This window comes from Vidua macroura, chromosome 7 (assembly GCF_024509145.1).
Source record: "Vidua macroura isolate BioBank_ID:100142 chromosome 7, ASM2450914v1, whole genome shotgun sequence".
Classification (NCBI taxonomy): Eukaryota; Metazoa; Chordata; class Aves; order Passeriformes; family Viduidae; genus Vidua; species Vidua macroura.
Window position 1 is genome coordinate 22,209,838 of NC_071577.1, and position 26,940 is coordinate 22,236,777.

General features: G+C 37.7%; 1 protein-coding gene across 1 annotated transcript in view; it reads left to right on the forward strand.

Annotated features, from left to right (window-relative positions):
• Positions 1-284: 284 nt before the first annotated feature.
• Positions 285-26,940, forward strand: part of LOC128809856 (sodium channel protein type 1 subunit alpha-like) — a 91,344-nt gene continuing 64,688 nt past the window's right edge. Inside the window, exon 1 of the mRNA XM_053982235.1 lies at positions 285-343. The gene's annotated coding sequence lies outside the window, so the exon portion shown is untranslated. The remainder of the gene's footprint in view (positions 344-26,940) is intronic.

Consider the following 26,940-nt stretch of genomic DNA (forward strand, 5'->3'; position numbering starts at 1 on the left):
ACATTTGGAACACCCTCGCTCCTTCCGGTCATTCGTTCCAGGGGAGCAATGACAGCAGCATTTCTGAGCTGTTCTTGTGTTTTCTCCCAGAACAGTCAGGGAAAGCAGACTTCGTGATCTCCATGCTAACTACCAGCCTGCCTGCTGCCAGTTCTCCCTACTTCTGCCAGTGATGACATTCAGCTTGCTCCTCCACACAGGATACAGCACTGATTCCTCATTATGTAAGGCAGTCTAGGTCAAGTGTAGGAGAGACACTGCTGGCCTGAGCAAGCTGCTGGATTGCTCCCTCAGCTTCATGGGGTCTGGAAGCTGGATCCTCATCTTTGCTACATCTTCTTGGGTGAGTATTTTTTTTCATGATTTGAATGGTTACTGTGCTGCTTTTCTATGCAGATAGCTGTCAGCCATGCTGTGAATTGCAGAGATAATTTCTTAGGTGAAACCGGCTCTGTCAGCATGATTGAATTAACACAGTAGTTCTTCTAGGTATCTCAGCTTTAAGACACTTTGCAAATAAATAAACCATAAATCGGGTTTGTTAAGAAGCATCCTTTCTAACCATATGGGGATTAGTGTTAATTTGACTGATTAAGCAGTGAATTAAATCCATTTGCTTGAAGATGGTGTGGAAAAGCATTATTGCACATTGCTATTAGCTCTGAGAGGTTTACTGCAGTTCTTGGCTGTTGCATTTTTTTTAGCCTTGCAAATTACAAATATGCTTCTCCTATTAAACATAACAAAAGAACCAAAACTTGTATTTAATTTTCTTATACTCTATGATTACTTATTGAAGCAGCAATTAAACCCAGGATGCTATTTGCTATGTACTGCATGATTGTGTGAATCTTTATGCTTCTGGGATATGTAAGGTGAATACTGCAGATAAAATTACGTTTAGTGATTGCTCTGCAGAATGCCAGAACAGTACATGGGAGCTAGATTTATATTAGAGGGTAGCTTTTATTCATGCATAGTGTAGAATTCAAAGACTTTTTTTTTTTGTATTTCAGCCCTGCTGAAAATCAGTCTGTAACAAAGGCTAGAACAGGTTTGTCCTTAATTATACATACTGGGTATTGTCAGGTGCTGGAATGCAGTAGAAGAGGCCCTGGAAAGTAACAGCATAACACTGATACTGCAGTATCATAGAAGGAATTTCAGCAAGACTAGCTTGCTTGCTAAGGACAGCTAATAAACCTGAAAACATTTTTAGCACGTTTGGGAGATTAATTGGAATACTTGTCTTTATGTGCAGTACCTTGGACAGCAACTTTTTTGTTCTGTGGTACAGTGAGTCTCCTTCATAGGACTCAGAAATTTGTGAAAATTAATATAAAATTAAGATACATTAATGAATTAAAAAATCCTGTGAATGTATAGTAAAAAAAATAACAAACCAAAACTGAGAGGAACTTTGGTCAGCATTGTTATCAATGCACTGCATTTAACAGCTTACTGCCAAGATTTCTTTTAATATGAACTTTAAAATAGTTGTGTTTTTATTATGTTAATGAGTGTCAAAATAGTAAATTAAGAATGCAAAATTGTTGACAATTTACAATATGGCATTGAAAAAATTTTCATGTCTAATAGGTAACTGCTCACTTTAAGTGTAAATGCCAAGGTCCCTTAAATCAAAATAAGGTTGCATATTTATATAAGTTTATGTATTAATATCAGATTAAAACTAATGTTGATGGGAAGAATGGAAGCTGGAAGCCTTTTAAATGTATTTTTCCCTCCCCATAAAAAACTAGTTGTTCTTCACATTGTTCTAGAAATAACTAACAGACTTTAATTTCAACACTTGCTCTGAAGTGAGATGGATTATTTTATCATTTTCTTACTGTCTTTGAAAGCTCTCTTTCTCTGGAAAAGAACTGCCAAGCAGTGAATTGTATTTTCATCATGGTCTTACCTTACCAGTTACTTTTTTTTGGTAATGACAGTCATATAGATCTATGTTGTCATTTATTAGATATACCAGTCTGCTGCCTTCATTAATTACACTGTGAAAGTTAGGTTCAAGAAAATGTAGCTCTTTTTTGGTATCTTGATAGCACCTCTGTTGCAATGCAGCACATTACATTGTATAATATTTTATAGATACCACTTCAGACTTCAAAGTACAGAAGTATGTCTTTCAAACAAACTTAAAATAATAGCATAGTATAGGAACTTAGAACAAAACTGCTAGGTACCATGAATTATTGTAATGATGTACTTCACATTCTTTGTCTCTTGCTGCATGAAGTGTTCTAAAATAGTTACGCTATTATATATGAGTACACTGTGTTCCATCCCATTTCAAGTGTGGGTGCTTGAGGTATTTTCTTACAGGCTCAAGGAGCCTGTAAGAAATATTATCTATTCAATTAGAAGAAGAAAAAAAAGGCCTTATTGTCTTTAAATGTATAGTGGTCTTCTGGAAGTCATATTTTTATTTTTTGCATCATGGTCCATAGCAGGGCACACAGTACTTCTTAGCATAGAAAACTGCAGACACTACAGCAGGACACAAAGTGTTAGAAGGTGGTGTTTCCCATGTGTATTCATATATCCCATATTCTGGCATGTTACTTTGGGTCTGAGAAATTGAATCTGAGCTGCTAAATATGTTTTGAACCCACTACAATGCAGGATATTTATTATTAGTGGTCAGTACCTTCTCCTGGTATTTTTCTGTGGTTTACTGGAATTGTCCAATCCATGGCTACATCAGCAGCTTGCTTTCAGTATTCTTTATATTTCCTCAAATCACAGTATGCAGCTGGATTTTCTGGCAAATTTTTCTCTTCACTTTTTCTCTGAGCACTAGAATTTTCTGTACTGCAAAGGAGTTTCTTTGCTCTCTTTGTAGCTATGGAAATTACACTGACAAGCATGGAAACAATTCCAAAGTGTGTGAAATAAGTTATTCAGATCTCAGGTTTTATCTGTCCATTTAAGTTGAGTAGTTGAAGTGCATATTGTGATGACACACATATGCTGAATTAGTGCTAAATTGAAAAGGAAAGACTAAAAATATTAGTGTTTTATTTTATGTCATGTAACAACTAAATATGACTGTAGTATAGTTGACAAGTTTCCATGTAAGTTTGGGCTCACAAATGCAGATCTTTCACTGTCTAGAACTGCCAATTTTTATTTGCATCTAGTACACAAAAATATTCCTGATGTGACAAAAATCTATTGCTGTCAAAATGTGCTCTACCTATTCTGAAAACAGCTGTTTAGAAGCTGGTAGATGTGCTTTGTTCCTTGTGCAAAAAGTTACTCTTTTTATTCAGAGGTTTTCCTTGCTCTTCCTTGAAACTGGTTGGATGCAGTCTTCTGTGTTGCTACAGTTTGTCTCATTTTTCAGGTCCTGGGTCTCCATTATGATGTTTTCCCATCCTTAACTGCTTGGATAGCACTTCTATGACTGCAGTACAATTGGTTTACAGGTTTAGAAAGAGAAAATGTCCCTTGAATCATGATGTTCGCCAGCGTGTCTACGGAGGATCTTGGTTGGCTAATCCCCTATCTATTAGATTAATTACTCCATTAGCTGTTTTCCACACCCCCTGTAATTCACAGAATTCATTGTTAGAACACTAGAAAGAGATACTATAAAGAATCAGGGGAGATTTGTTTTAAATGTTTTGGTAAATAAAATGTACCTGTTAAACTTTAATTAAAAAGACACATATATTTTTATATTACTCTTAACACTTTATTAATTGAACATACCATTCTGCATTGTTGCTTATGTGGTTAGCTTGCCATGCATGGCTGAACATCTGAACTTCTAAGGTTAATTTTGAAGGTTTCTCTATATTGTACACAACTATGTTTGCAGCAAAAAAATGCTGAAACATAGTTGTTTGTTGCAGCAAAAATGCTGAAGGATAGAGACAAATAAACCTACATTCTCTTTTTAATTCATTTACAGTTCATTATAAGGTCTTTTCAGAAAGAGAACTGTGCTGCAGAGGGGCACTAGAGAAGGACTTCCAGATGAATCTTTTCATGTGCTGAAGAATAATAGACTCCTAATGCCTGGTGATCACTAAGGCTCTTGAGCCAAAATCTTACTGGGCTGCTCTTCACCAGTGCTCTCAAATATTTACACAGTGTTCCTGAGGTAGGACTGGTCAAAATTTATATGAGGACACGTAAACCACAGATCTCCATTAATGCAAAGTGTCCAGGTCTGCAGAACCTGAAATCTGCAGGATTGCAAGCTCATGGCTGCATTGGAAGTGTGCCTGGCAGCTGTGTCCCCGCTGTGCGTGGCACGAGGGGCTCTCCTCAATGCCTGCTGGATGGCTGCTTCAGCCCATGCCTGTTTCCTTCTTGGGCACTCAGGGAGGGATTTGTCACCACACCTGCATGAAGAACTCCTCAAAGATTTCCAAATGGAATGCAGTGAGTATCCTGGGGGAGGAGAAGAAAGGGAGACCATGTTTTATTTACTAACTTTCCTTCTATCTTAGAATTGGCGCAGCTCTGGTTAAGAAATCGATACCTTTTCTGTTTTCTTCAGTTGTGGTGCAATATATAAAACTTTAAAAATGCAAGAATTCATGGGATATAGCTCTTTAGCCGTTGGAAAGAAGTTGCTGTTGTGTTATCAAATCTCTCTCAAACCCCATAACAGATGACAGTCTGGTTCAAGAAGCCACCAAAGAAGTTTGGTAAGATAATCAGAAACCCTATCAATTTTCCTGATAATGTAAGCAGCTGGAGCTGAGTTTGAGCACCTAGTTATACTGTGAGCAGTGAAATTGTAGCCATGAGAAATCTGCTTGGAAAAAACAGCTTTCAGCATTCTGTTTATGATACTTGGAGATTTCTCTAAGTCAGTGGTCATATTAAGCATCTTATGCTGAACCTCTGATGGTGCTTAAAGAAGGATGTCTTAGTTCATTTGCTCCCAGTTTAGTGTTTAATTTTGTCATGTTTATTTCATTTCAAAGTGCAATATTTGAAAGGAACTGTGCCTGTAGCATGTCATGTGTGTGTCATATGACACACAAATGCAAATATGTTGCCTTTTATCCTTGTGATAAATCTATGTTTATAAACACCTGACAATTCATCATTTCCAGAAACCCTCCATGAACAGAAAGATTTCTGGGAATGATCAGTTGGCATCAGCAATTGTATCTGAACATCTGATTAGTATTTAAAATTTTTAGGCTTCTGAGTCAGGTGTATCACTAGTGCTACAAAGTCATTTGTCACCTGCAAATGCTCTACATGATCCCAAAGAGCTTTGCGAATATATGAAAAACACACAAATCTGCCTTTAGAATTGTACCCAAGAAAGAACCAAACAACTGAACTAATATTAAGAAAATTATATAAAGCTCTTTCTACCTGAAGATCATAGACTCAAACTGCTTTTGGGTAAAGAGGTCCTCCCTGAGCCACTTAGCAACTCTACCAGTAGTGCTAGTAGAAAAGATACATTGGAAACTGGCGGTCATGACTGCAGTGAAAGATGAAAGCATGTGAGGTCTTTGTAAATCAGAGCTCAGATGTATTCAAAGGAGACAGCTTGAATGGTTATGGCCATTTGGTCTTGCCATTTCCATGTCACATTTTAGTATTAGTATTTGAATCTATTATGGTGTGTTTTAAGGAAATATTTAGTGTCACATGCTCGCTTGCTGTGTCCTTTTAATCACTGCAATATTTGAAGACAACATATTTTAAAATTGTGCAATTAGATTTCATTATTAGAACAATTGTTCATAATATTCTCTACTGATAAATGCTTGAAAATTAGGTGTTATATTGAGAGAATTCCAAGTGCTTCTTGTGAAGGCACAAGAACCCCAGGTCACCACTGGGAGGTGGAAAAATTCTGATTCACATAGCTTGGATTCAAGCAAACTTTAAGCAATCAAAACACCATGATGTAAAAATACTAGAAAAAAAACCCCATATCAGAATATTGGAAGTGACTCTAAGGCATAAAATTCATTAGAGCTGCTTGGGGTCACTGAATCAGGGGTTGACATTAAGTGTCTGTTATAGATATGCCTCATTGCCCACAGGTATTAATTAGATTGGTATTCTTCTATCTTTAGATGCAGAAATGGTATTGAGCCATGAAAGAAATGCAATGTTATTTTTAGCCCTCCTTCCATGCACCTTTCACCTTGGCAGTCACTGCCTCCCCCTTTCCTTTCCTGCCAGTGTGTGCCCACCCCTGCCCAGCGTGGCAGGCCCTGGGGCTTTCACAAGTGTTCACTCGTGGCCATCCCCACTTTTAATTCATTGGTCAGTACAGCAAAATGAAAAATTCAGAATGCTGTCTGATTTAGCTCCAGCTGAGGCTGATCCAATGCAGATGGGGTTCATTGTGTTAGCAGTTACTGGTACTTAGGAGTCTGAATATTAAAAAGGAGCCTTTTTTTGTCTAGGTTCCAGATTTGGCTGCGCAGCTGCCATCTGAATCCAGGGGGATGTATAGAGCTGACGTGGCAGTCGTACCAGGCGCCGTGATTAGCAGTGCAGGCTGTAATGGGTGGACCCGGCACGGGGCTCAGGCTCAGGAACCCTTTTTTTGGTGACTGAACCCATGACTGATGAGGTTGAATCTCCCACCAGTCCTCAGTGGGCAGGTGTAAAATGAGACAGAGCACAGGTAGCATTTATCTGTGACATGTCAGAGGCTGACCTGGAAAGGTTTCTGGTGCTTTCATAAGGGGCTGAGACTAATGCAAAATATTTCCTTCACACGTTTCAGAGACAAATAATTAACTGAAAAGAAATTTAAATTACTGAAAACCTTAGCTCATTTAATACTGGATAAAGAAATCTACTTCTCAGCACTATCCCTGCCCTTTGTCCCTCCCTGAAGGAAAACGGAGTTGCAGATTTCCAGTCTCGTTTAGGTCAGGAAATCTCTAAAAAAGCGGTCTTTTACAGCGGTTCTTTGCTTTTACCGATAGATGGGGCTGTCCTTTAAGGTGATGGCTTAGTATCCTTTTTTTTTTTTTTTCCCTTTCTTTCTATCTCTACCCTCCTTTCTGTCTCTCTTTACCCTCCTCCCTTCCCCCTTCTTTTTTCTTTCCCCTGCTATTTGCTGATTTGTATTAGGTACCACAGAGTGAGCCTCAGAACAGGAAGACGAGAACAAAGCAGAGAGGATACTGCAGAGGTCTTTTTTTTTTTTCCCTTCTCAATGAGAATGCAGCAATTTATAACACTTTTTAATCTTTTGGAACCGTGAATCTAAATGCCTTTATTAGCATTTCAAGCATTCATCATCACTATCTCCTGGGTTTTTTGGGGGGTTTTTTAAGTTTTTTTTTCATAATGCTTTTGAAATTCCAGTTTTATCAGGTAAGGCAGGAGGATGGTAAATCCTAGACCTTAGTGCATTTATGTGAGCAGTCAGCATGGATCCCTCACCCCAACCTCCCTTCCTCTTTTTTTTTTTTTTTTTTTTTTAATTAAGGAGGAATTTGGGTATTTTGCTTCAAAAATGTTTTTCAAGCTGCAGTCAGTTCTTTTTGGCATCTCAGCATTTTGTTACAAGATGTGTTTCAATGGTCTTCTAGTTTTCGGTGTTTGCCCTTTTGCTGGAGGGTGATTTTGTTTCAATTATTACATGTTTTCCCCTGAACTTTTTGGAAGATAAGAGCAGTTGTATTTTTCCTTCTCATGGAAGGCATATTAAAGTCTAAAGCAAGCACTGCAGGATTGTGCAGTTTTCCTTCCCATAGAGAAGCTCTGCTTCAAGGCTAAATGCCTCACACAAATGTTTTACCAAAGGAAGAGAGGCAGCCCTCTCTTTCCTCTCTCCCTCCCTCTGCCCCTAGTCTTTCTGATCAGGTGCATTGCTGGCAGCTCTTACCTTGATTTACATACTGACCAGGACTGGCTCTAATGCTGTAGATATGGCTGGTTCATCATCTGAACCATCTTTTTCAAACAGCACAAGAAATTTGCCAGGTGGACTTCAAGCTCTGTCAGCATCTTTTCTCAAATGGATTTCTTCTCTGCTGCCTGTCTGAGGTATGTGTTTAAAACAATCCCACTGTACTAATTACCTGGGATTGGGCTGTTTGTTCAGCCCCACTTTGAGAAAGCTGTTGTTACTGACTCAGCAGTATTTGAAAAGGGGTTGGTGTTTTCTGTCCCTACTGAGAACCTCTTCAACTCTATTTTTTCCAGAAATGCTTATTTTGTGGTTATGGTGTCAGACTCCTGAGCTATATTGGCTGATGTTAGTGTTGCATTTTTGAACTGCACCTACCTTGTTTATTGTGTTTTTCATTCCTGACCAATGTGTTGATGTCAAGTACAAAAGAAAAAAGGCTGTGCTAAAAATTACTCTGAAATCTAATGCAAAACAATAACAAGATTGCTGTCAGGACTGACACCCTGATACTTTATTCTGCTGAGCCTAGTTTGTGTGATCTTGAATATTTGCTGAAGTATTTAGACACTGGGAAGCAAGTTAGAGACAAGCAGCTTTAAACTGGCTATCCTCTGTTTGTCAGAAAGTGTTCATTATTTTGAAGGAAGTATCAAGGGGAGTGGGACAGGGAATTAGGGGAATTAAGAGCTTGCATAAGGCATAGTCTAATCAGAATGATTCTAGTGAAATTCTAGGAAAACAACAGCAATTTGCAAACCCTCTGGTATCAAAAATAAAAAAAATTAAAAGTCTATGATGACTTACAGAAAAATTATATGGATAAATGTATATCAAGAAACCATATATCCTGTCAGCTGTCTGAGACAGTACTTTATATAGGGGCAAGGGTAGTTCATTATTGATCACTGAAACCTTTGTTGAAATTATCATATAAAAGCCTAAACTTGCTTTGAAGTTTCAGAAGTTGTAATCATCAACAGCTGAGAAGTTAAAATTAATTATAGATTCTTTTATTCTTAAAATGAAGAAGGCCATGAGCTAGAAGACCTTCACAGTATTTATGAATATGCATTCAATGCACTGCCCAATGCCAGGACAACTGGCTGTTGTTGACTTTTAAGGATGGCAGTAGTGCTGCTGTCCGCATTCACTGCATCCTTCCAGCATGTGAATTCTAATTCCAGAGTTTTGTACATTCATGACAGAGCACACCATATTTAATGGGCAAATCTGCATAGCTTAGCATTGAATTTTGTCCTTTAAATGATATTTTACAAATCCTTCTCTATCATTTTGGCTACCTGAAATTGGAGAACTGAGATTAACTAAGTGTGAGTGTTCTCTGCCCTTAGTTATGAGAAACAGTCTGTTAATAATCAGGAGAAGTGACTACTTTGCAAATTCTTTTGAGAAGTGGCAGAAATCTTGATCTTAGTTTTCTGTGTGCATTTAGAACTGTGACACTCTTGTGGATTAATTTCTTTTCCTTCATTTTATTCATTTTCTGAACTCCAGTCCCAGCTCATCTGTGGGAAAACATATTTTGTCTTTTGGCTAAATATAATGAAGAGAATTATGGATTGTTTTCCAGTAACAGAAACATATTCTGCCTTATTTTTCCTCATTGATAACAGCTTATGTAGGTAGGAGGCAGTGGGATTCCTCAAGAGTTCTGTATTTGACCTGTAGACTTCCTCTTGGTGCCAAAATGACTACAGCAGAAGAAAAACCAAATGAAAAATTGAACAATATTTATTCACACTTCTAAACTAAGACAACCACTGTTATGAAGACAGTATGACATAGTAGAGAAGGAGTACCATTAAGGAATACCATTAGGCTTTTTTTAGCATAATACTTAACAGCAGTTAAGAGATCACATTGCTATGAGAGAAAAAAAATCCCTAAAGCTGAACTATTCTAAAATGTGGGGAAAAAATAAATTTGAACCATTAAAATCTAAAGCTGTTATTTCTGACTGAACATAGTATTGTAGGGAGATGGGTAATATCATGCAAATTCTCCAGATTTTTTTTCCAAAGCTCAATAATTCTGGTATGTTACTTCCATTTTTCTAGTCTTAGGCTTATTTTTTGTAGATTTCTATCCATAAAAACACATAGAAGTTGGATGAAAACAACTGAAAATTTGGTATGAGTGAAGAAATTAATTAAATAGCAAATATGGACATAGAAATCAGCACTCTTTCCATTCTGGGGTTAGTCCAATTTCTGTAAAACATGCCGATCTCTTTTTATTCAATATGAGTTATATTTGTTGAAAGAATCACTATGATGTTTTACTAAATACGTGGGTGTTCAGTGTTTTTAGGATTGCTGTCTTTTACTGATTATTGAGTCATTATTTCTGTCTGTTCCATTTTCACCATTGTGTGGTGATTTCAGGTCCCCTTTTGTACTCTTCTGAAATTCTGTTTAGCTCTGAAAAAAAAACTAATTTTATTTTGCACTTGTTAAGAAAATCTGGGTTGAAACCTTCCCTGCCATATTAAATATCATTTGAAAATCCACAATTCTGATTCATCCACCCTGCTATTTATTCTTGTAATTTATCAGCCCCAGAAGTTCTCTCTCTCCTTCCTCTTTCTGCTATGAAATTCTCATTATGTTGCATTTTCAGAACCCAAGTTTCCATTGCTTTCTGTCTCAGCAGTATCTAGTGGATCTCTAGCCATCCTTCCAGTGCTCTATTTTAAAGTGTTTCCATCCCTTTTTTAATTAATTTCCACTTTTTTCCACAAGTCTCTGAGAAAAGGACAAAACCCTTATATTTTTAGTCTCAGAAACACCCAGCTCAGTTTGAGCTTCCAAGCTCTATCCCTTCTAATTCCCTCTCTTTGTAATTTATTTAAGTAGTTTGTAAACATGCAGACTGATCTTAATCTTTCTCTTAATCCTTCAAAAAATGGTCTAATTTGCTTCTAGAATTGTAACACAAATCAAACAAACTGATGATCTCCTCCTGGTAAAACAAAGCAAAACCAAACAAAACCTCAAATCCTGTCAAGGTCAGAAATAAAAATTTAGGAGTAAATGAAGTGGCTTTTGCGTGACTCAATTATTTAATAACTCAAATAATGGCATTGGTCAAGAAGACAAATCAAAGTAGCAACTACAGTGCTGTTACCAAGTGTTGTTCCCTTCAGAGTGAGAGCATTCATTTTTTTGATTTGAAGCGTTTGACTTCTTTGTTTAAAATTATTGTTGGATTTATCTGTTAAGAGGAAATGGTGCTGGAGGTATTTCTGAATGCAGATGATAGGTGCTCCTCTCAGGAATGTCTCAGCAGGGCTCTGTAAGTAGCTTTGCAGGATCCCTGGAGTAAGTCCACACATGGGAACAGAAGTGAAGTGGCTGGTGGAGCATAGAAGCTGAATGCTGAAGATGATCTGTGCTCTCTCTGTTCAGAGTGGGTGGGACAGGAAGTGAAGATTAAAGAAATGGGCTCACCCAGATGAGATATGAGAACCAACTTTGTACTAAAGCAGATAGTGGAGAGCTGTAATAGAATGTCAGAAGAATCTGTGAAATTTGTCCTGAAGGTCTGTAGGAAGAGGTTAAATGAAACATCTGTTGATAAATAGGTATAGCAGTCTTGCCTTGGGCAGCAAGATGAACTAGGTGGCCTCTGATCTCTTTTTTCCAACCCAGTTTTCTGCGAGTCTACAAAAAGAAGTAGATATCTGAGATATAGTAGGCAGTGTGCAATAAATTATATAGGGTCAAAAATAGACCCACTAAAAGCTATCTTCACTAGGATTGCATAAAAGCATACAAACATCCCCTGAAAATGTTTATTCTATGGTATAAGCACTCTGCAATGCTTCAAATGTACCAAGAAAGAGCAGAAAATGTGTCCTTAAAAGTTATTTAATTTCTTAGTGTTTCTTTTAGATTACATAGTCTTTACTAGTGAACTAGCAAGTGTGTGAATACAAGGGGTAGAAAAAGGATATTTGCAAATCTGATCAAATTTCCATACTGTCTGGAGAATAGTACACATTTAATTAAAAAGATTTTTAAATTGATAGTTTTTCTTTATAGAAAGAACTAGGACACTTCTGACTCTGATTAAATAAAGTGAGTGTACCAGAGCCATTTCAAAGTTCTATTTTTAATGTTCATATTCAGTATTTTTCACAGCTGAGAAACCTAGTCTGATACATTTATTTTCTGAAATGAAACATAAATAATGCTATGTATGTATTTATATATCACTTAAAATGTGCAGTGATGGATAGAGACAGAGAACTGTTCAGAATTCCATACTGGGTACATTAACAATGCTTAATTGAAAAAGAAGTTATAAAACAAATTAATATATTTTTCTTAAACAGGAGCTGTGTGATCCAAGCATAATCTAGAAACCCTGCATCTGAGTATTTTTGCCTTCAGTTCAATTTATTTTTTCTGTACACACACTGGGGGGATAAACCAGAAAGGATGATGCTTTATTATGTTTTCATAACTTCATATTGCCTCAGAACTAAATACTGCAAAATCAACTACTCTGAATTAATGAAGCATCTGATCTGAAAGAAAAATTTTTACTCCAAGAAAAATTATCTATGTATTACAATGTATTTTTTCTTACTCCTTTTGGCTCAGTCTAAGACCAGGACTAGCTGGCACTGGGCTGGCCTGTGCCTGCACAGGTCTGGTGTTCACCACTCCAGTGGCTGTTGCACCCTGTCAGCAGGGTACTGCTGGGGGGGCTGACTCCTGAGGGGTGCTCCCAAACTCCTTGGGAAACTGCTAGCAGGGAAACTACTGAGAATTGCATCAGGATCAGCTCCTTTTAGCAAGACAGGGGATTGTGTCCCCAGATCCAGGAGTATTTCTTACCACTGATTAATTGGCTTCTAAGCTATGGAGGAAACAAAATAAATATTGTCTATATAAATATATAGAATGAAAAATGAATATGGCTACCTAGGAAGAGATAATTAAATTTTCATGAGCATATTTTTTTTTTTTTTAGATTATGGTTTTAGAATAAGCTAAATAAATCCACAAACTAGTACAACATGTTAATTGAATAGATACAAAATGTTGCAACTTCTGAATTAACAATTGCAAAGGAAGTAGTACAATACTGTCTTGAGTGTCCTTTAGAAACAGTTAATAGTTGGAAAAAAAGAAATCTGAAATATATATCTTCTTTTTTTTCCATTAAACTCAATGTTATGGAGAGGCACACCTTCAGAGAGATTCTTTATTGTAGTGTGGAAGATTGCTAATAAATAGTTACAGGAAATGCAAAACCCATTTAGAAAGCATCTTGTGAAATGAGATACCAAACTGGACTTGAGTGAAACAAAACAATTTTTTTTAATAATTCTGAATATTTACATGGAAACCAGTGTACATGAATCATTAAAAATGCATTACTATTTATTTAAAGGTAGACTAAAGTGGTTTTGTTTAATGAATGATGAATATGATATATATAGGGTCAGAGAAAAGAAACATGTATGGAATATACTTAAAATGTGCTGAAAAATAGTATAATCTATAGCACTGTTTCTGGAACTGTGGAGTTATGTAAAATTCTGTTTCCTAGGCACATCCAGATTAAGAAAGCTTGTCAGATATTATTTCAGGTTATTGCTGTCTGCTTTTTGATGGCAAGTATAAAATTGCCTGCAACATTTTATAGAAGCAGAATTTCCACCCACCTGAGCTACGTATCTGAGAAAATTTTGCAAAATGTCTTTACTCTAACATAGCAGCAGATCTCTAGAAGTGCCTTCCCTCCTCAGCCTTTATGAGCCTATAACACAAAACCACATCCTAAGAGTGCTGGATGGAGGCTGTCACCAGCCTGCCCATTTCTAATAAGGAACAGCTATGAGCCAAGGACAAAAAATGAGAATGTAAATATAGTTTATAAAATACATGAGGTCTATATTAAATATATACCCATATAAATATAAACCCATTTCTTTTAATAGAAAGATGTATTAGAAAATTTGGAAATGCTAATGTAGGTATAATGTTGCATTGTGAGGTATGAGGAGTGTACCTGCTCTGAATTGTCATATTTTGTGGCTGGGACAGAGAGTAGACAGAAGTTTTCAGCTTGACTGATATAGATGTGCAAGGAGACAAGGAAAAAAGTCTTAATTACTATGGAGGACCTTTGAAATAGAAATCAAGCTGAAGATTACTTTTATTCAGACAGTATTTTAGGGCTTTTTTTTAGAAATCATTTTTGAAACTCTTTTCTTGTAAGACTGGTAGCAGTGGTGCTACCACTGTGTTTGCCACGCAGCCCCTGTCCAGCCCAGAGAGAAGCGCTGTCTCCTGTGCTCTGCCAGCAGCAGCATCTGCCCAGGGCATCGCTGCCACCAGCTGGCACTGCCCAGCAGCTTGGAAGGGCACACACATTCTGGGTGAGATCTTTAAAAACTGGTGGATGCTGTAGGTACTGCTAATCCTAAGGATTCTTCCAGTTCCTGGGAAGCCTGTGCTGCAGCCTGGTGAGCTCTGCTCTCTCTCAGGCAGTGCAGCTGGTGGTTTGCTGTGGGTTACGTGCTGTCCAGCTGCTGCACAGCCTGCCTGCCAGTCTGGCACTTGTGGGCGTTGATCTCAGACTTGCCCTCTGCTTTCCCCTCAAGCAGGTTTCTGAGAAGTCTAAGTTCAGACTACTACTGAACCAGCACTAAATAATATTTAATGGTTCTGCTGAGAGAAACAAAAATGCTAACTGCCAAAGAGTAGAGAGTGATAAAATATGAGATTTGCTAGCAAGAGAAAGCAAAGTAGCTGGTACAATACCTACCAATAGTCTGCATGCCTAATTCCTAGACAGTAACAATGAGTTTTGGGGGAAGAGAAAAAAATAAAGGCTGAGGAAATCCAAATCAATTTTTTAAAATGCAGGGGAGTAGTAGCAACCAAATTTTATTTTTAAAAGCTATTTCTTTGTTTCAAAGCAATCTGTCTTCAGGACAGTAAGCTCTATTTAACTCTCTAATAGTGTTTTACCCAAAATTTCCTCTCCCTTTTCCTTTTATTGTACATCATATTTCTCTGCAGGTCTTAGCAGTGGCAATTATTTCTCAGGGCTGTATGCTTTGCAGAATTCTGAAATGCAGGAAACTGGTCAGTTTAGGGGAGAGGTTTTTTTTTCCTCCTGTGATTAAAGTAAGATTGACTATGATATTAAGGCTGAAATTTCATATGATACGTCTAAGCTTATATATTTTAGTGCTGAGACAAAAAAAACAATGCCTCCATGCAGAGTGACAAGAATTTTATATTGACATTTGTGTGAATTCTTGATTACTTAGCACTTTGGAAAAGGATGGCTTATGCCTTTAGCTGTCTGTTCAGATAAGTTTCAGATAGGAAATATGAGCCATTTTCTCTCTTTCATGTGAGAAGAGATTGTGAAGATGGCTAAATAATGGCTGGGGGCAGTGCAACTGTGATTAGCAGTATTCTGAAGTGAAGTCCACAAAGTAAGCTGTTTCTCTTTAGAGATCTTCAGGTCTGTGCTTCTCTGTGTAATGCTTTTAATTCAAGTGGCTTTACTGAAGCAGTATTTTTTTAACTGCTTTGGGGGATTACAAGAAGACAGATTTCAGATTTTCAGAGACATTCATGTGTCATCCCTGTTAAAATTCCATATTGCAGTGTTGTAGGGTGTATTTTACTTCTGGAAGTTTCAGGAACTTTGTTATTAAAAACCTCCTGCTCTCTGGCTGTGCCAGACTCAATTCTGTGCCCATTCCTTCATATTGCTCATCTGAAGTATGCACTCTTGAATTTTAACACTTCTTAACATCCAGGTTCTTACCTGCAAATTATTCTATTTCAATTTGTGGCCAGCATTGTGGGTTCCCTTGGAATGATGTTCGGGAACTTTTGGATGTCTATAGTAGGCAGGAGTTCAGACATGGAATGTAGGATCTCAGTCTGAATGTGCTATTCAAACACAGAGAGGGAGGGAGTTGCTGCTCCAGCCATGATATTTGAATGAGATTTGAAAGTATACTGTCTCCCAACCTAAGTATAAGGAAAAATGCTCAGAGGGAAAGAAGACCTTTAAGGTGATGAAGTAGTTTTGGTAGCTGAGCAGCCAAACCACTGAAGAGCTTTGGAAGGTATCTTGAAAAAGAAGAGGTTAAAAGGAGCATAAGCAAAATGAGGGATCTTTACAGATATTTGTATCTCCTACATATGACTGGAAATCTTCAAAATTACAGTGTTGATGTAAATTGAAATTTTAAACAATGGAGTTAACATCTGAAAAATGAAATTTGAGATAATGAAGAAAGGCTGCTAAGAGCCTCTGAGAGGCAACCAGTTGTTTGCTTTCTGAGAATTTATACAGGATGATGGAGCCCAAGAAACTAGCTAGAAAATAATTCTGAATAAGAGCAGCACTTTTTGACAAGGGCAAAGAAACTTTCCTGTTTTTTTGTAAGAGTGATGGAAAACAGACCTTTGGTTTGTATGGCAGCAGGAGGAGTATAGTATGATTTATAGTTTGGCTCCAAAACTTAGACAAGGACATTTGACACATATAAGAGTCAGATTCATTATGACTGCTAGTAGCACAGGCTCCACTAACCTCAGCAGCCCTTAGGCTTGGTTGCCTTTTGTGTGCTGAGCTGCTGTGGTAAGCACTCATAGTTTGGGATGAATCACTCCATCTAGAAATTGAAGACATTTTCACCAGCAATGGCAGCAGAGGGAAGTCTGAAGTAATTAAAACTTGGGTCAATTGGACTACATATAGGATAAATAGGATGACTCTGAAAGAAGTTTGGAGACTAAAATAGCTGCAGCTATCCATTTTTCCCACTTTCAGCAGGGTTCATGTGGTTTGGACAGCTCTGATGCTATTCTGAAAAGGTAAACTTCACAGGTGTGTAAATCCATTTACCTTCACAGTAAACATGGCTGTCTGTTGAGGGCACAAAATCAAAAGTAACTCAAGTGGGGCTTTGCTAGAAAAGCTCAGACATCTGCAGATTTGGAGCTTTGAAAGCATACTGTCTCCCAAGTCTGGAAGAACTGCCTGTAAAAGGCAGTACAGGCAGGTTCACGTTGCCTCAAGAGCTGCTTGTGACAGAATACAGTTTTGGCTGCACTCTGTCAAATATAGTATAGATGTAGCCTGAGCAAAATTGGTAGTAAAATAGAATATTAACATTTCATATTGCTGCTGATAAATCTATGTGCTCATGTTCCAAAACAAACATCTTAAGATTTTATTATATAATATATTGCACTTTTTCACTGAGGTCCTTTCTTCTTAGGGGACACAGTCACTAAGGGGATAGTCTTTTTAGGGTGCCTAATCACAGTCTTAACACTTTGGCCGCCTGTTATGAATCACATCATGGTGTTTGCACTGAAAAATTGCCTTTTGCTTTGCACTCTTACTTGACTTTAACTATCTTTTACAGTAGTAACAATTTTTACCTTGACCTTAGCGGCGTTTGGAATATTTTAGATACATGCACTGCTTCCCACTTGCTGGCTTGCTTCAAGCTTCTGTGGTCAACATGTAATTCCCCAAGAATTCCCTCATCACTGAGCCACAGCAAGCCTAACTTCACAACTACATTACCTGCAAACCCAGCCTTGATGCCATCCAGCCCAAAACACTCCCAAAACACTCAGCCTGGCTGCCTGGGAAGGCTCAGACAGGCATGGAGGGAGGGAGCTTGCATCTCACTCTTTAGGATCCACTTAAGGACCATGTTAAGCTCATGTCCTCCATGGGTTTGCCAGAAAGACAAAAAGACTTCATGGAGGGAAAAAAAGTCTGAGCAAGAAAAGTAAGAGAGGAAGGGAGAACAAAAATTTTCATGACATTTTCATACTTCGTGATGAAATTTTAAATATAGAGAAAACAAGAAATTTAAAGAGTAATAAATATGGAAAACTACATAAATGGATGTAACAAACCAGCTCCTACTCAAAATTGCTAAATACTGAAAATTATTCTGTATTTATACTTTTCATAGGCTCTTTCCTCAAAGTCAAATTAAAATCTGTTTGATGTCATTTCCACCTGTGATATTAAGTCCCCAATTTGTCCTTGACTCACAATGAATGAAACATGAATATTTTTAAGCTTCTTAACTGTGCATGTTTCCCTCAGATTTAAATGTCCTTCGATTCATTAGAGCTATGACCCCACAAATTACATTGATCTCTTCTCTGACAGTGTTCACTGTTGACATACTAAAGACAAGTTCTGCATAACTGGATATTCTTATCTTTATGTATCTTCCATTGTTGTGCTAAAGTGCATTGAGAAATGGTTTTTGAAAAAGGAAGTTTCCTACTTTCGTTTCTCACTGTAAGCTTATTTATACAAATGCTTCTAGATTGTACATACAGTATGTGCAGAAACATTGTTCAGCTCTCAGTGTGGTAGGAAATGGTGCCCTGTCTTCAGAGGCATTGATCAGACCAGAAATGTGACATGCTGAGGAGTGAATCTCCTAATTTTTCTCAGCTGGGTGTATTGTAAATCAATACCTAACTCCGGGAGGTTGAGTGGCTGAAGCTTTCTCTCATCTGGTAGGGTTAGAACTAACTTTCACACTGGTCTGCTATTAGTGGAGTAAAGAGTTATGGGGAACTATTACTAATTTATAATTTATCCTTAAACTATTTAAGATGTTGCCCTGGACACCCAGTGCCAAAATACCAGAAGGCATTGCAACTCACTCTTATATACTAAAAATTATTAATTAGAAAAAACATTGCAAAACACTTTAATCTCTAATGCAACATTAAAACCAACAATTTAGAACAGCAATAAACAGTTTCAATCACAAATGCAAGTGTATTTTCAATTAATGAAAAAAACAAAAGTGTTGGTTTTGAATGAGAATAGCTGAAAGTATTTTAATCACCTATCACAAATCCTACAAAATGGGAAATCTGGAGCTTTTTAGATCTTAAAACAAGCTAAATATCTAATATTCAATAGAGTAAATGAGCTCCGCAACTATACTACCTGCAGGGGACAAGGTGCCAGGGCTTGAGTATTGTCATGTCTCTAGTCCACATCATGTACAGACATGCTTGGACACAAGGCTGGGACATCGTGGCCTCATGAGTGTCCACTGAATGAAAACTTTCCAAAATTACATTGGACTATCATTGTTAATTCAAAGGTTGTTAAAAATCAGTTCAAACCTAATCAGGATATAGGTGAGAGTTATTTACTTGTTTATTTTTGACCAGGTCTGTGTTTTGGAAGAAGTTTCTTTACAGCAGTGATGTAAATTTTTAAAATTTTATTTTTATTTTTAAAACTATTTGAAAATATATAAAATAGTTTTTGAAGTGAACTAAAATTGTATCTGTAAGAATAGATACTAATTATGCTACTTTAAAGTAAAATTGCCAATCTGGGAATAAGCCATTTCTCACATATTATTAGGTAATTATTAAGTTCAAAGAAGCTTACTAGGAAACACCAGAATCCTCTTACTTTTGGTACAAGTGGTTTGTGCATTCAGAATCACAAAATGCAGAGGGACATGAGGGGAGAGCTGCAGAGGAGTTGCCTTAGCAGGATCAGAAGATTCCAGTGACCAAGGTGCAGGGCCTTGCCCACAAAAACCGAAACGCAAATGTGCATTTACAGACTTGTGTTACCTGCTGCGTGGCATTAGCTTATAGAGTACCAATTCATTTGGAAAACACTTAATTCACATGTAGTGTATTTGTTGCATTTCATAAAACCTGAGACAGACTGAGAGCTGCAGAAGGGATTGAGGCCACAGAACCATCCCAAAGTCGTGCAGTGGCAGTAGAGCTTCCTAGGCTGAAGAGTTCCTTTGCGGTTTAAGCGTCTCCCATTCCTTGAGCACTCTCCTCTTTCACAGACAGTCTGTGAGATGGATTTCTCCTTTGGGTGCTGCAGTGCAGTAACAGCAGGTGATACCCAGCTCCTGACACAGGGTGCTGGGGCTGCTACTGCCTCCTCTCTGCACGGACATGTCCTGGGGCATGCTTTGAGTGCAAAGGGTGTAAAAGCAAAGGGATAAAGTTTCAGAAGCTGCTTTCATATGGTGTCTGGACTTCTGTGCTCTATAAAAAGTACACATTTCTACAATTTGGGGTGTTTATTACTTCACAGTGGCCCCATCACTGTGCATGAAAAGCAGACATGCTTTTCGTTTCCTTAATTATGATTGATTTTTTTACCCTTCGGTCTTGTGTGTTAATCATGTTCCTGTTGTTCCTGCATCTGCTTCCTTGACCCAGGAAAACCTCAAGAATGAAATCTGTGCTTGCTGAATTTGTTAGAAAGTAAATAATTTTTGTCATTATGTCTTTCAGGCTTCTGGCCTTTCCACTGATCATATGAGACAGCAAGTACCTGAATGCTGTTAATGGGCTCAGGCAACCCACTAATATGAGTATGGCAATGTCTTTGGGTTTGTTAGCTCTGCAAATTTTGCATCATTCTAGGGTATGGAGCAATCTGTTTTCCATCCACTTTTCTTTCCTTCACAAGTGTGGCAATATGCCAAGACCAGAACTTAAATCTTGTCTTAAATTCAATTTTAGCTTAATATCAAATGAATCAGTAGTATTATGTAATGTACACTGCATAGCCTACATGGCTTTGTTTGTTTTTTTAACTGGAGAAAGATGCTGCTATGTTTGCTAAGGTAAATATAAACAGATGTTTAAGAAACAGATGTTTAAGAAAATTAAACTTGAGTTAGTAATGTAGATTGTCAGTAAAAGGGGTCAGTGCTCGGATCAAATGAAGGAAAGCAGAAAGATTGCTTCTCTGTGCTGCAGTCATTTGCTGCACAAGATATGCTGCAGGAACAAAGCAAGCAGAGAATCCATTCAGCTTGGTAGCAGTCCAGTAGTTCTAAGCTATTAAATGCATTTGCTCAAATGGAGTAGTAATGCAGCTGCATTATGACTTGTCCCATTAAAATATTTTCTTTCTTTCTTTCTTTCTATGAAACTTCATAATTAATTTTGGTTTTTTCAGCTTTCTAAAATAGAAAAGATTTGTTTACAGTTAATTAGACTTGGAATTAGACTAGCAAAGCAGTAAGCCGAAGTAAGTAAATTTCTTTTAAATTTAAAGCCAAGCTTACATTTTGGTTTAGAGATACATTAGTTGAATTTAAAAATATGCTGGGAATAGCAATTTCAACAATGCATACATATATATAACTAATAGAGCTGGATAATATACTGTGTCTCCATCGTATGATTTTCTGATTTCTTCTAAACAAGACACAAGAACAGGACTGAAAATCTAGGTGTTAGTGGGAGAAAAGGTAGTAGCAAACAGCTCACAGGGAACACCCTGATTTTACCAGCATGAGGGTTTTGCTGGCTGGTTATCTTGCTGGGGAAGGCTGGCTTATTTTACTTTGCTTTAAGTTTTTTCAAAACTTATGCTTGTATTTTCTTCCTGAGTTAAAGAAATTGGTTGTGAGTGAACAGTAGAACTAAACCCTGTTTTCCTGTTTTTTCTTCTCAGTTAATCTCTGGTGATTTTCAACTGACTTTTCTCAAGTGAATTTACTAGGCATAATAGAGAAATAGTTCTAGGAACAGGGATCAGAAGTCATGATCGCCTTCCCAAATCAAAGCTTACCTTTAAGATGCCAATTCCATGTTTTCTTACACGCCTTCTTTCTATCCCATTAATCTTGAATTAGCACAATAAGCTAAGCAATTGTACAACAGTGTGGGTATCAGAGACACGAGCTGCATTTCCTATCCCTGTCTGTTCTGCTTTCTGGCTGTTGGGCAGCCCACACTGAGCACTGAACTGCCTTCCTGAATCACACAGCTACCCCATGGGTGTTTGCAACTCTGTGGCAAATTAAATAGTCATCCTCTCCCCTCATCACTCCCCTTCAGCAGCCCTTTCTGTGAGTCAGGTTAAGTAATGGAAATATCCAGCTCCAAAGCATAAACTTCCACTTAAACTGGTATGTACTGTTGGATTGCTTCCAATATTTCAGATAATTTATTTATATAGCTCAGTGGATATCTATGTACCCTATTCTGATGTCTGCAGTATTACTGCACCTACCCTTTATTTAAAATTAATATGCATTAAATCAATGCAGTTATCCAAGTCTAAGTAATGTAATGCAAGCAAGCCCTTGTGCCAGATCTGCATTATCCATGCTGAGAGGGAACATCAAGAAGATGGTAAAAAAAGATATGGGAGAATCCTATTATCAGTCTGGTAATATGCAAGTTTCCCTTATAACACTGTCCATGAGAATTAAATTTAATTTTGTATGTGAGCTACAGGGAATCATAAAAAGTTGTATAGTTCCAATATTCCAACCTGATTCCTGCCCTTCTGCCAAGCGTGTTGCTTTGGATATCCTACCTAGCTTTGCTACCTGCAGTAACCCTATAATTGAGACAGACAGGACAGGCACAGGCTTGGTTCTGAGGCTGCACATACAAAACTGTAGTGGCTTCCCACAACTTTCTTCCTCTCCTCCCACAGATCCACACTTTGAGGAAGGTAAATTATATTTATTCATATGCTGAAGACAAGAATCCTAATGACTAATTGATAAATCAAAAGCAATGGGAAACTGTGCCAATAAATGATGGAAATTGTTATAACAGAGATCTGGGCTCTGTGACTTTACATGTAGATTCATTACTTTATTTTTCAGCAGTTAAATTTTAATTCATGGCTGTTATACCAGAATATCAAACATCAAAGCATGTTTCAGTCTCAGATCTAAGTGTATGGATAATATAAAGAAATTCACTTGCTGAAGTTTAAGTATTTGCATCACTGTAGTTCTATATGTACGCTAAGGTCCCCCATACCAAACACTCCAGAAACTCTTGTTATAAAGATATGAAGGATATGCAAGCTTGACAGCACTAGATGATATCAGATTAGGAAATAATCTTGTTCAAGCTTGTCTCTATTTCTGAGTTATGTATTGTTTAATTGACTTTTTCAAGAAGCAGTGTGTAACTGATTTGAAATCATTGTTTGACAAGGCACCATCTCTTCATCTACTTACAATATGTCCCTTTACTTTGCCTAGAAAAATTACTCAGATGAAATTTGAAGATTCAGGAGAAATTTGAAGACTATAAAAATACATGGATGCTTTATGGGTGTTTGATAGCTTGGTTATTCTCAAAGAATGCTTAGCTCTAAAATGACTCGATGTGTACCGTAGTTCACATCCAGGAGGGCAGTGACTGTGTGTGTATCACCCAGCTGGTCTGTGTGTGCATAGCCAGTCCAGGGTAGTTCTGGCTGCCTGAGACTTGGTACACGTAGGCAAACAGCTGTGCTTTGTGCAGTTACACACATGCAGCTGAACAGCTTCTGACTTATTCTGCTTGTGGTCTGCAGATGGTCCCATCCCTGCATGCTGAGTGTGCTCTGCAGTTATCTGGCTTACAACAATGCATGCTATGAAGTATATGTGAATCTATTTTGCCTGGAAAGTATCAGAAGAAACCATGATTCTATTCTCAAATGTTCTGAGTATCTTATTTTCCAAAATCTGAAATGTTTTGCACTGCTCATAAGAAGGTCACTCAGACATGGAAATGTAGAAGGATAAAAAACCTCATTCTGTAGAGGAGAGTAGGAAACAAGTTAATAAGAAATTAATAATTTGGTGTTCTTAAAGTCTTTCCTATGTTGAATGACTTATGCTAAAGAAAAAAAACCACATTTGTATCATGTAAGCAATCTGTAGTTATTCAATTAATATTTAATAACTCACTTGGTGGAAAACAGAAGGATAGCAGTAGATTAATTGGTCTGGTATAAATGTTTATGCATCCCCATCACATATAAGTGAGAATAAATCAATTGACTATAGTAAAGGAAATACAAACCTAGTAGTTAAGCACTGCCATATGAGCAATGAAAGTGATTTGGGATTAAGATTTTAGTAAATTCTGCATGTATTTAGTACTGACTTTTAAATTCATAGAAGATTTCTATTTGCAATTCTGAAGACTTATAATCATTGAAGTGTATGAAAAAGGGGAAAACGTATCCAGAATATCATCCTCTAATCTGTTAAGCAGAGGATAGAAAGTAGGTAATCTTCATAAAGCCTCCTGAACGATGTTAAGTACAGCCTACCTAGATTTAGTTACATCTAAAGGTGTAGCTAGCTAGCTCCATGTACCTTTGACAGACTAGAGAACATTCTAGGATTAATTATAGAAAAATAACGTGGAGTTCCTTTCTATATAAAGAAATGCACATATTATTAGAAAAGCCCACAGCATTTGCTGATTTGAAACTTGGTATATAAACACAGTAGCTGAATCAAATCTTTTTGCAACATAACTAATGGCTGTGAAGCATTTTGTTTCTGTGCACCTGCAGGCAAATCCTGAGGTAATCCTTGTCCTGCATGCCAGGTGGGGACATTCACTGAGCTAAAAGGTGATCCTGACACAGCACCCTATGGTTTCAGATCTCATCTTTGCTGACTGCTCGCTGGCTGCCCATTTCCTTGCAGCACATGAGATTGCCCTTGCTGCTGTCCAGCACCTCCTCCCACTGCGCCAGGACTCGTCTGGCTTGGTGTGCCCTCGCCGGCTGCGGGCAGGGAACACCAAGTGCTGCTCACAGTGCTGCTTTGGGACAATGAATGAAGGATTCAAAGGGAAAATGGCAACGGGGAAAGGACCCTCCTGGGTCTCACGAGGAGGAGGAGGAGAGGGAAAGGCAGACATGTCTATGGAGAGGAGAGGAGAGGAGAGGAGAGGAGAGGAGAGGAGAGGAGAGGAGAGGAGAGGAGAGGAGAGGAGAGGAGAGGAGAGGAGAGGAGAGGAGAGGAGAGGAGAGGAGAGGAGAGGAGAGGAGAGGAGAGGAGAGGAGAGGAGAGGAGAGGAGAGGAGAGGAGAGGAGAGGAGAGGAGAGGAGAGGAGAGGAGAGGAGAGGAGAGGAGAGGAGAGGAGAGGAGAGGAGAGTCTTAGTCCCTTCTTTCGCAAATAAGTTGAGCAGAGGGCTTGATTGTCTTGAGTCTCTGTATCTACCTGAAGCCCACAGAGCAAGTGGAATCTACCTGCAGCTGTGTCCCCCATAACATTTGGATAACAGCTTAGTACAAGATCTGTCTTCCAAATTGTGGTGCCACTCATGGGGATCAGTTTGAGATCAGAAAATTCAGTGATGTGGCTGACAGTTTTTTCTCCTTCCTTCCCAGTATCTACAAGGTGTGGTTGAACATTAAGAAACAGTGTCAGAGTGTACAAATAGTGAGTTTATAACTTCACTTAACTTAAGTGACTGAAGTGGCAATTCACAGAAGTAAACAGAACCATGACATAGGGAGTTGAGGACTGTCTAGAGGATACTCTCTATGTGGAGAAAGGCAAGATTTTAAATCCCTTTTAGCTGAGGTACATTTTCTTATATCCTCCCTGCTCCCACCAGTGGAGACAGAACAGTATAATTCCTTTTGCCTTGGAAAGAAGCAAAGCTGTACAGAATTGGTTTTGGCATGAGTGTCTGCATGGGTGAATATTTAGTGTTTGGTATGAGATCAGCTCACTTGAATTTTTTTACAGTGAGAAACTTGCACCTTGATTGTTTGAAAGTCTTTCGTTGAATTGCGGGTGATGATCTTATATATGTGTGTGAAATATGGGGGTGTTAATGTTTTTTTAAAATCAAGACATTTGGGTTTGTGGAGACCATAAGCACTCTCCCCCCTCTTTCTTGTTTTATACACTATATTCTAATACTCATTACAAATATGTGATTAAGATGTTGTGCTCACCCTGGCACTACTGATCAAGAAAATTTGTGGTTTATTACTTAATATAATCTAACCTTCTTAATATAATATAACCTTCTTCTTTATTTCCCAGCTTCATTATTTCTTTCTTCTCCCTTTATTTGTCATCTAATTGCTTATTCTCCATATTTACTTTTTCTCAATAGAAAGTTAGCCCTATTAGTATTTGCTTTCCTTTCTGCTCCTTTGCCAGTAATCTGTTATTCCACCTATGTTTTATTTTTACTTTGTTTTCATGTCATTTTTATATTGCTATTCCTCCAGAGTTCCTATTTCTATCTTTTTGCATTCTTCATTTTCTCCCTTAATTCTTCAGTCATTTACAATCTCCTATTGAGCCACTTTTAATCTCTATTTCCTTCCTAATTTCCAGCATTTTTCTTCAATTCCTGGGTTTTTTTTGTCACTTTTTAATTCATTTTCACGTGTTTCCCCCCAGCCCCCTACCTACTACTGTATTCCTGCTTCTCTTTCATTCCATATCTCTGGCTTATTTCAATGACTACTGACCTGCCTTGGCCCTTGAGTCTCTTGATAGGCTGACTGATCATTTCATAAGGATCTCTGCAGTGGGTGGAGACTGCATTTACCTCTTTACATTCAGGCATGAGGGATATATGCACCGTTGTGAGCCCAAATATGCATTTCATCTGTACGGCTGGTGTCATCAGAAAGTTATTCAGCAGCATGGAACATGCCAAATCTATAGTCTTTACAGGACTTCTTTTTTCCTTTTTTTTTTTTTTTCTTTCTTCCCAACAGGTTTATTTTTGCAATTGCAATGTATAAATAAATATGTAAACTAAAATACTTCCAGAATTTTCCAGTTACAGGTATTTTCTAAAGAACCAGATACAGTAACAGCTAAACTGAAATAATACTCAGCAATTGCTCTTCTTCTTATCTAAAATAATTTCCCATACAAAAATTTATTTGGAATCATTACTGTAATACATACAAATTGATTTTTTTAAATGTAAGTTCTGATTTTACAGTGCTTGTTTTCTGATACTTTTGCTGATCTCAGTGAAATTTTCTGTGTTAGCTCTGTTGAATTGTTCTATTTATAGTTACCAAGGTAATCCTGATTGATTCCAGAGCAGTGTGATCACAATATGAGTTATGAGGAAAGAATGTGTTTGATCATTCTTAACTATCATACTTCTCCTTATTTGGAGTAAAAGACTATCATCGTCCTGAAGCTGAGAAATTTTTACAGTTTCAATAACTAATGTAAGAACAACAC